Raw genomic sequence first — 9,520 nt, forward strand, 5'->3', positions numbered from 1 at the left:
TGTTGCTTCAACTCCCATCTTAATGGCAACCTCTTTAGCTTCAATCATGGCTTCTTCAAACACCACTTCTCTATAATCTTCAAGATAATGAGTCCGTTCAATTTCTCTAATGCAACATCAATATTTATATCTTCAGTTTGAAGTGTTTTGCTAACAGAGTTTACCGCAAACAATATATTATACCAAATAATCATGCTCAAAAGGAATTCAAAATTTTCAAAATCTTGTTCTCATATATTTTCGGCATCATGAATTGTTTTTGAATCATCACTTGTCTCCACCAATTCTTCTAAAGCTTCTAGTAATTAGGATTAAAGATTAGGTTTTCATCAATAGTTTATCGTTAACTTAATAAACCCTACACCATCTAGATATTGTCAATTTTGTTATTACGTATAACAGGAAAGAAAGAGAGAGAGTAAATAAATAGAAATTTAGATGAATTTAATAAACTCTACAACATCTAAAGATCATATATTTATATATAATAGGAAGGAGAGAGAAAAAGTAATAAATAGTAGAAAATAGGATTTGTTCTATCCTAAATAAGGCAATAACTCAATGACTTTGAAGAATCCAAGAGGGGAAGGTGACTAGGTGACATGAGTAGATGACAATGGATCTCTCATCCCGTAGTGGAGAAGAAGAGGGTGTGCTCGGGTCCGGTTTGACACTTTGACTTGAAGAAAGAAAAGGATATTAGGATTTCATGATTTGGATATTCAAATTTCAAAAAAAAAAAAATCATGTCAAACAAACTGTTGGGCCCATCATTCATTTAAAGATCATCAAATTTGGTGGCCCTTTTTACTTAACATTTGTTAAATGGGACCCTTACAATTTTCTTAGAGAGTTGGGCTTCTTGTATATTTCTTAAAGAAATTAATGTCTTTGGTGGCCCCTAAAAGCCAGTGACCCGAAGCGACGCTTTGTTCGCTTTGGTCCAGGGCCACCCCTGGAATTAGAGATTCATAGCGCCAGACGGTTAAATCAATTGTTTGTGAATTGTCACTTCAATTAATATCTAAATCTTCTTTCTTAGAAGACACTTCTCCTCATTTTAAGCTCATATTTTGCCCCAAACCTCCCTTAACAAAACATGATATCTTTTTTTTCTTGTCTTGTTCTTCATAATCCCAAAGTTCGTCTTCTTCAATGCGAAAAGAATAAGTCGAGAAAGTAGTTTGTGGTGAATCTGTTGTAATGGTTAGTCGAATACTAGTTTGGGTTTCTCTCTCTATATCTACTCTAGCCTTCTTGAACACCATTTGCAACTCAGAGTTGTTAGCAAGCACACTATAGAACCCCCTCCTTGGGTAATAGTACTGATACCAAGACTTCTTCATCCGACAAATTGAACCCTCACACGCAATTTCAATTAACTTCATGCGAGCCCGATCTTTTGAAATGATATTGACTTCAAAAAAAAAAACAAATTAATCTCCACGAATGTACTTGTGAGAATTATCGTTCAGATAATTCGAGTAATCGAATGATAGAAATATATTTCACACTAGTAAAGAAGAGAGAGAGGTAGAGATTAATATTTCTCTTGTATATTCACAACAATGAGGGTTACAGGTATTTATAGACTTAAAGAGATACAATTAGGGTAAATCTAGGATAAAAATTACAAGTATATGATGTTTATCTAAATTAAATACGGAGTCTTCTGGTATACAGAGACCGGTGGGACCGGTCTCTCTCTTGGCCGACCGGGTTGGTCGACCGGGTTATATGGATCGGGTGGCCGATCCATATGCATAACCCTAATACTCCCCCTCAAGTTGGAGCAGGAATGTCAATGATGCCCAACTTGCCAATAATGGATTTGAAAGCTTCTGCACCTAGTGGCTTCGTAATAATGTCAGCGAGTTGTTCCGAGGAGGGAGTAAATGTTGGAGCAATCAAGTTGTTCTTAATCTTCTCACGAACCAGATGGCAGTCGATCTCTATGTGTTTGGTTCGTTCGTGGAAAACTGGATTCTCGGCAATGTGAATAGCCGCACGATTGTCACAGTGGACCGGCATGGGGTATGAATGATCAATCCCCAGATCGGAGAGAAGAGATTTGAGCCATTGAAGCTCACAAGTGAGAGTGGCCATGGCCCGATATTCAGCTTCCGCGGAAGATCGAGCGATGGTGTGTTGTTTCTTGGACTTCCAAGAAAGTGGGCTGGACCCAAGCATTGTGATATAACCAGTGGTGGATCTCTTGGTTGTGGGACAGCCAGCCCAGTCTGAATCACAGAAACTAGAAACCAGAAGACGGCTAGAAGAAGAGAGTAAGATTCCTTTTCCAATGGAACCTTTGAGATATCGCAAGACTCGGTGTGCAGCGTCCATATGTGAGGAACGCGGATCTTGCATGAATTGACTAAGACTGTTGACCGCGAAAGTGATGTCCGGACGAGTCACAGTGAGATAAATAAGGCGGCCTATAAGGCGACGGTAAACTGAGGGATCCTCTAGGGGTTGACCATATGTTGCAGTTAGTTTTGATTTTTGATCCATAGGAAAAGGGGAAACTTTAGAAGCAGTGAGTCCCGAGTCTTTGAGAATGTCAACAATATACTTGCGTTGACATAAAAATATGCCTTTAGAAGATCTGGATACCTCAATACCTAAGAAATATTGAAGACGTCCAAGGTCTTTGAGGGAGAAGGCCGAGCTAAGGAAGGATTTGAGGGAGGATATGGCTGAATTGTTATTCCCTGTGATTATGATGTCATCAACATAAACCAAGACATATATTGATGTGGAACCTCTGCGATATGTGAAAAGAGAGTAATCGGAGAGGGATTGTACGAAACCTCGTTTTAGTAGTACCGAGGAAAACTTAGAAAACCACTGGCGAGAGGCCTGTTTGAGGCCATAAAGAGATTTTTGAAGGCGGCAGACACGTGTCTCCCCCTTAGGTGAAAATCCAGGTGGTAATTTCATAAAAACTTCTTCGTCCAAATCTCCTTGGAGAAAGGCGTTGTTAACATCCAACTGGTGGAGAGACCAGCCCTTGACTGCTGCAATGGACAGGAGAACCCTGACTGTTACTAATTTTGCGACGGGGCAAAGGTATCGGTGTAGTCAAGGCCTTCGACCTGAGTATAGCCTTTGGCAACAAGTCGTGCTTTGTAACGCTCGATTGAACCATTAGCGTTGAATTTTATTTTGTAAACCCATTTGCACCCAATGGGTTTCTTCCCGGCTGGAAGAGGGGTCAAGGTCCAAGTGTTGTTTGATTCAAGGGCCTTGATTTCTGTGGACATTGCCTCTCTCCAATGGGGGGAAGTCATAGCTTCCTTGAAGGAAGTGGGTTCCTCATGTGAAAGGACCGAAGTAAGGAAAATCTTATGGTCTTTAGAAAAGGGTGCGACCGAGAGATAATCCGTGAGGGGATAAGGAGTATTTGACCGAGAGTTAGAGTAAGGCAGTGAGATGTTGTTACAATCGTAATCTGCCAGATGAGGTGGAGGCCGTCGATCACGTGTCAGACGTTGATTAGGAGGAGGAGCGCCCGTAGAGATCGATGAGGACATTTCTGTCGAATAAGGCGGGACGGTTTCGGGCTGCTGATTGGTGGGATCAGCAGCCTGTGGGAGAGCACCCGATGAGGGAGGTGCCGATAGGGACTGGGCTTCTGTATGCGTGCCCGTAGAGGGAAGTGCCGGAAGTGGCCGAGGAGATCCCTGACCAAGAGAGGGTGCCTGCAGAGGACGAACCAAAGTGTGGTCAGGGGATGTGAAAGGCGAACCCGAGGACGGGGATGCCTGTAAAGAAGGAGCAACGGGTGGACTAGAGGTTGGAGATAAGGAGTCCGACCCGGTTGCCGATAAAGAGGAACCCGGCTGAATTTGACTGTTGGGGTGCCTGTAGAGGCCCGTGTTCGGCTGAAACGTGGGTGCCTGTAGATCAGAAACGGCGGAAGGAGGAAAGGTGAATGTCCCGTTATCCAAAATTGATAAAAACGGTCGTGAGGGTAGAGATGGTTGGTCGTCAAGATTCTCGAATGGGAATCGATTCTCTTGAAAAGTAACATGACGTGATGTGTAGATTTTGTGAGAATTTAGGTCATAGATTCGGTAACCTTTTTTAGCGTAAGGATAACCAATGAATATGCCGGGAGTAGCGCAGACATCCATTTTATTACGTATTTGCGTATTGTGAGCGAAACATAGACAACCAAAAACCCGAAGGTTGTCAAGAGAAGGGGGGAGCCCATGAGTATCTCATGGGGTGATTTTCCTCGAAGGACGGGTGTTGGAATTTTATTGATCAAATAGACCGCTGTTAGAACACATTCTCCCCAAAATTTGAGTGGGAGATTGGCTTGAAAGCGGAGTGCCCTAGCCACATCAAGGATGTGACGATGTTTTCGTTCTACCACCCCGTTTTGTTGAGGGGTGTATACACAACTTCTTTGATGAATGATACCCTTATTATGAAAAAAATTTGAATGTCATTGGAAAGAAATTCGGAGCCGTTATCGGATCGTAACGCTTGTAAAGATGGAAATAAGAGATTGTTATTACCGGAACGCATATTTGAAATATTAGATTGGAATTGATTAATGGTGTAATTGACAAATTTAGAAAGAACTTTGAAAGTTTCCGATTTGGAATGCATAAGGTAAATCCAAGTACACCGTGAAAAATCGTCTACTAATGTGAGAAAATAGCGACAACCGGATGTTGATGGTATATTGAATGGTCCTCATATATCGGCGTGTAATAATTCAAATATACGAGAAGATTTAGATGTACTAGAAGGAAAGAAAGACGTGGTTGTTTAGAGAGAGGACATATATCACACGGAATTTTATTCAATAAACCATTCTTAATACATGGATATTTAGAAGAAATAAAAGATAAACGTTCTAAAGACGGGTGGCCAAGTCGCCAATGCCATAAATCAAAACTACTAGAACTACTAGAAAGAAAAGAGGAAAAAATCCTAGGTTCCGTGCGAAAGTGATAAAGACCGTCATGAAGATCACCAAGTCCAATCGTCCTTGTCGTTGTTTGGTCCTGAAAGACACAAGAAGATTTGTTAAAATAAACACCACAATCAAGAGATTTAGTGGTTTCGGAAACCGAAATAAGATTAAACTTAAAAGTCGGTATATGTAAGACATTAAGAAGATTAAAATCTTTAGAAAGTGGAACAGAACCAATATGAATAACTTGTGAGCGTGAACCATCCGGTAAACGGACGTAATAATTTGATGGTGCTTTTGTAAAAGACGAGAAAGAAGAAAGGGAGGCGCATATATTTTTCGCGGCTCCCGAATCGATTATCCATGGAAGAATATAAGAGGACTTACCCGTGAAATTGACCGTTGGATCGGTGCCTATATGGAGGGTGCTTACAGCAGCTTGGTTATTTTCAAATAACCGAACCAAGTGATGGTATTGATCTTGGGTCATCGTGGTGGCTGAAGGCACCCCTAGCTGTGTCGGGTCAGAGACCGAACCGGTCAAGACAGAGCCGGCGGGCTGGGTCTGTCGGGTACGTGGAGGATAGCCATGCAATTTATAGCATGTATCCTTCACGTGCCCATGTTGGTGGCAATGTTCGCAGTAGGGCCGAGCCCGTTTAGGTCGTTGACGGTCTTGACGGTCTTGCCGGTCGGGCCTATCACGTCCACCCGACGACTGTCCGGCGGCTAAAGCGGCGGCTTCGGTGGTGATCATATCCGAGTGGGTGAGATTTTGTTGGATCTCCTCCTGTTTAACCATACTGTGAATTTTAAGAACAGACGGGAAGGGATCCATAAGAAGTATCTGACTTCGGATAGGAGCAAATCGATCATGGAGTCCTTGAAGAAACTCCATAGCCCGATCTTGATTAGATCGATCAATTAAAGCTTTACCGTGACCACATTGACATGGTTCGATAGCAAGAAGAGATTGAAGCTCATCTTGGTGAGACTTAAGATTAGTGAAGTAAGTAGAGACGTCTAATCCGTCTTGTTTCATTGAAGATATTGCACGTTTGAGTTGAAAAATTTTTGGTGCATTCGTTTGATGGAATCTATCATAAAGATTTGTCCAAATTTCAGCAGCAGATTCATCATATAAGATGGATTGACGAAGATCAGGAGAAACTGAGTTGACTAACCAACTTGATACGAGATCATTACATCTCTCCCATGCATGTAAATCAACTGGGGTTGTCGGTTTAGAGATTGAACCATCGACAAACCCGAACTTATCTTTGGCTCTTAAAGCCATCTTCATCCCTCTTGACCAGGAGGCATAGTTTTCTCCGGAAAGAAGAGGTGTAATCAGTATAGTAGTAGGAGAGTCACTATGATGAATATCATAGATTGCAGAAGAGTGAGGAGGAGTGGTTGGATTATAATCCGAACCAGATTCAGTAGGTGCAGACATAATGATTAAAGAGAAAGATTGAAATCGTTAAAAAAAACGAGTGGCTCTTATACCATGTGAGAATTATCGTTCAGATAATTCGAGTAATCGAATGATAGAAATATATTTCACACTAGTAAAGAAGAGAGAGAGGTAGAGATTAATATTTCTCTTGTATATTCACAACAATGAGGGTTACAGGTATTTATAGACTTAAAGAGATACAATTAGGGTAAATCTAGGATAAAGATTACAAGTATATGATGTTTATCTAAATTAAATACGGAGTCTTCTGGTATACAGAGACCGGTGGGACCGGTCTCTCTCTTGGCCGACCGGGTTGGTCGACCGAGTTATATGGATCGGGTGGCCGATCCATATGTATAACCCTAATAGTACTCCCTGTAATAAATAGTGCTAAACCCTTTATTTCGCAACCACTAACCACTATAATGAAGTTTCAAATCTATAACTTTATTGACTCGATGGCCCATGGTAGAAATTCGAAACCGGAGAAGAATTTGGACATTATATTCTTGGTTGCTAGATCACTCTTCTCCATGTGGGACTATCCTCACAAAGAATACTTGTTTTGTCAGACAAATTAATATTATTGGTAATGATGGAACTCTTCCAATTGCAGGCAAAAAAATACGTAGGATTTCTAAAAGTAATATCTTATCTGGTAGATCCTGAGTTGAGGCATTTAAAATTCGACGATCTCAAGATAATATGCGAAGTGGTAAAACTCTGCATCTTGTCTGACCCCACAAAGCAACCGTCGATGCTAGTTATTGTGCTCCACGTTAGAAAACGGAATTCATACATCAAATTCTGTAGATTTTTCAGAGTCTTCATTGAATTGGAAGAGCTTGCAATTTCCTCATAGTCGATACTGATTCTAACACAAAGTAAATCTAAACTTATAATCAATATTATATTTCTCATTTCTTCAACTTGTCTTTGGTTTTTCATTCTTTCATCTTTATTAATGAAAATATTTTCTTTTAATCTGTACATGTAGTTATTAACTGATCAAAATTATGAGAGTAGTTAAACTTTGAATGAATAATAATATATAGCTTTGATCCTTTCTTCATTCTTTGGTTGTTTTGGCAACGATCTCATTTTTAGGGCAAATAATGGGTGAGTGAAACATCAACTGGTTCTATGGTGTAGTGGTTAGCACTCTGGACTTTGAATCCAGCGACCTGGGTTCGACTCCCGGTAGGACCTTTTTTTTTTCAATGCAAACATCTACCCTCTAACATGGAAGATCTGTCCCAAGCTCGAGTCACTTTAGTCATAATCACGAAAATTCCGAACTTGAAGTTTTACAAGACATTCATAGTTTGGTAAAGCAAGAGGAGGTCCAACAAAACTTGATTGAACCCTCTCCAATAGAATCGGCTGCCCTAGCTATTACACGACACTCGACATTTGATAAGACGACGAGAACCACCCTCAGGCTAAACAGGCTCAGCCCATATTTGTAGTGTATCTTATTTTATTTCTTGATATTGTGGTAGAAAATATTGGAGAGGGGTAATGGCTAACTTCAATTACCTTGTAGATAAGGCTTCTTCGAAAAATTCGACCTTGGTATTTCAAGAATAAGCAAAAACATATAATTCATTATGTTTAGAGCAAATAACTAATAAGAGATATAATTCTCAAATTATGTCTTCTCCATTTTTTACCTCCAATTAGGCAAAATAAAAGTGAGTAAACAAATCATTGTTACTCCTAAGGAGTGAGAAAACTTTTGAAACAGAGTGAACAAAACAAAAAATTGAGAATAAATTCTTGCTTTGTGAATTTAGAGGAGGGTGAATTAGCCATAGGAACAGACTGGATAACTGAAATCTTCTCTAAAGTAACTGGATCCCAAATATAGCAACTACCCATTTGCCAAATACGTTTGTGTTCGACACAAAGTACAAGTAACCATCATTGATCCTCTAGCGTTAAAAATAGGAATTTTATTTTTTTGGAATGTCAGATTAGTTTATAGGGTATGGTTTCGTGTCTCGAACTCTTGACCTTGACTGTAAAAATCAATTTAGTAACTAATTCAACTAAAAGTTGTTGGCTAGAATAAAAAAGGGACTTGTCCTATTAGTAGCTTATGACCGGTAGTTTTCTCAAGAGGGAAAACAAACTGAATAATCCATGGTGGTGGTGGTGGTGGTGGTTCTGCCATGGCCCATGGGAACTGGTAACAAACTCGAAAACACAAATAGGGTTTCAACTGTCGATTCGTGGGATTATATATATTTATATATTGTAATTTACGTTTCTAAGTTCCATGTAATGTTCTTGTTGTACTAAAAGGAGTCAAAAATGTAAATCTCTTGTTGTACTAAAAGGATTAGTTTCCTACATATGAATGTAAATTCTGGTTTAACTCAAAAAAAACTTCAGGTTTTAGGTCATTTAATCCGTCGAGTTTTATGCAGGTAGTAATTTGACAGTTATCGTGCTTATCACATCGTATCGATGTATTAATGTCTCTGTAATGATCATTGTAGTCAATATTCAAAAAACGCGTGGGGGGGAAGTTTGTCAATATTTGGTGAGAAATAATTTTATCATACAACACTCTACTTTTGCTCGGAAGAATTATTTTCAGTAACAATATCTTCCTATTGATTTGGGGAAGTTTTGAAGGCGCTTCCCGTAAGTGCTAACACCTCGAGGCAGATTTTAGGAGAAACATGTGAAGTAAAGAGACGCCTTTAGCACTCTTGTGCGCCTTTAAATCCCCATTTGAGAGTGAAAGTACACTATTGTTCAAGAAATTGTGGACAACCGCAGTCAGTCTGACTGCCAAATAGAACTTGTATGAGTGATTTTTAGGTTAGGGATTCAAGGCACTTGTTCCAAACTACTCTATATGGCACTTGTACTAAAAAAAACTTTAGGAGAATATCATAGTCTTTTGAGTATAGGTAACGTACACGAACTGCTCAAATGTTGGTTGATCTGAACTTTCTCTTGCTATCCATGTCTTTTCGAGAATTTTAGATTTGTACATCTGAAATATGTTAGAATGCTAGACTAGTATCCAAATTTTTTTCCAAAAATTTGTGGTTCTGAGTAGGGGTGAGCAGAAACCGAACCAATTGGCCGAACCAAACCAAGTCGAACCG

The 9,520-nt window shown here is 39.8% G+C and overlaps 1 non-coding gene across 1 annotated transcript; it reads left to right on the top strand.

The window, feature by feature from the left end:
* Positions 1-7,532: 7,532 nt before the first annotated feature.
* TRNAQ-UUG (transfer RNA glutamine (anticodon UUG)) lies at positions 7,533-7,604 on the top strand. The gene has a single exon. It is a non-coding gene; the product is annotated as a tRNA-Gln (tRNA).
* The last annotated feature ends 1,916 nt before the right edge of the window (positions 7,605-9,520 follow it).

This window comes from Eschscholzia californica, unplaced genomic scaffold, assembly GCF_041429995.1.
Source record: "Eschscholzia californica isolate CP2 unplaced genomic scaffold, dmEscCali1.0.p SCAF_4, whole genome shotgun sequence".
Lineage (NCBI taxonomy): Eukaryota > Viridiplantae > Streptophyta > Magnoliopsida > Ranunculales > Papaveraceae > Eschscholzia > Eschscholzia californica.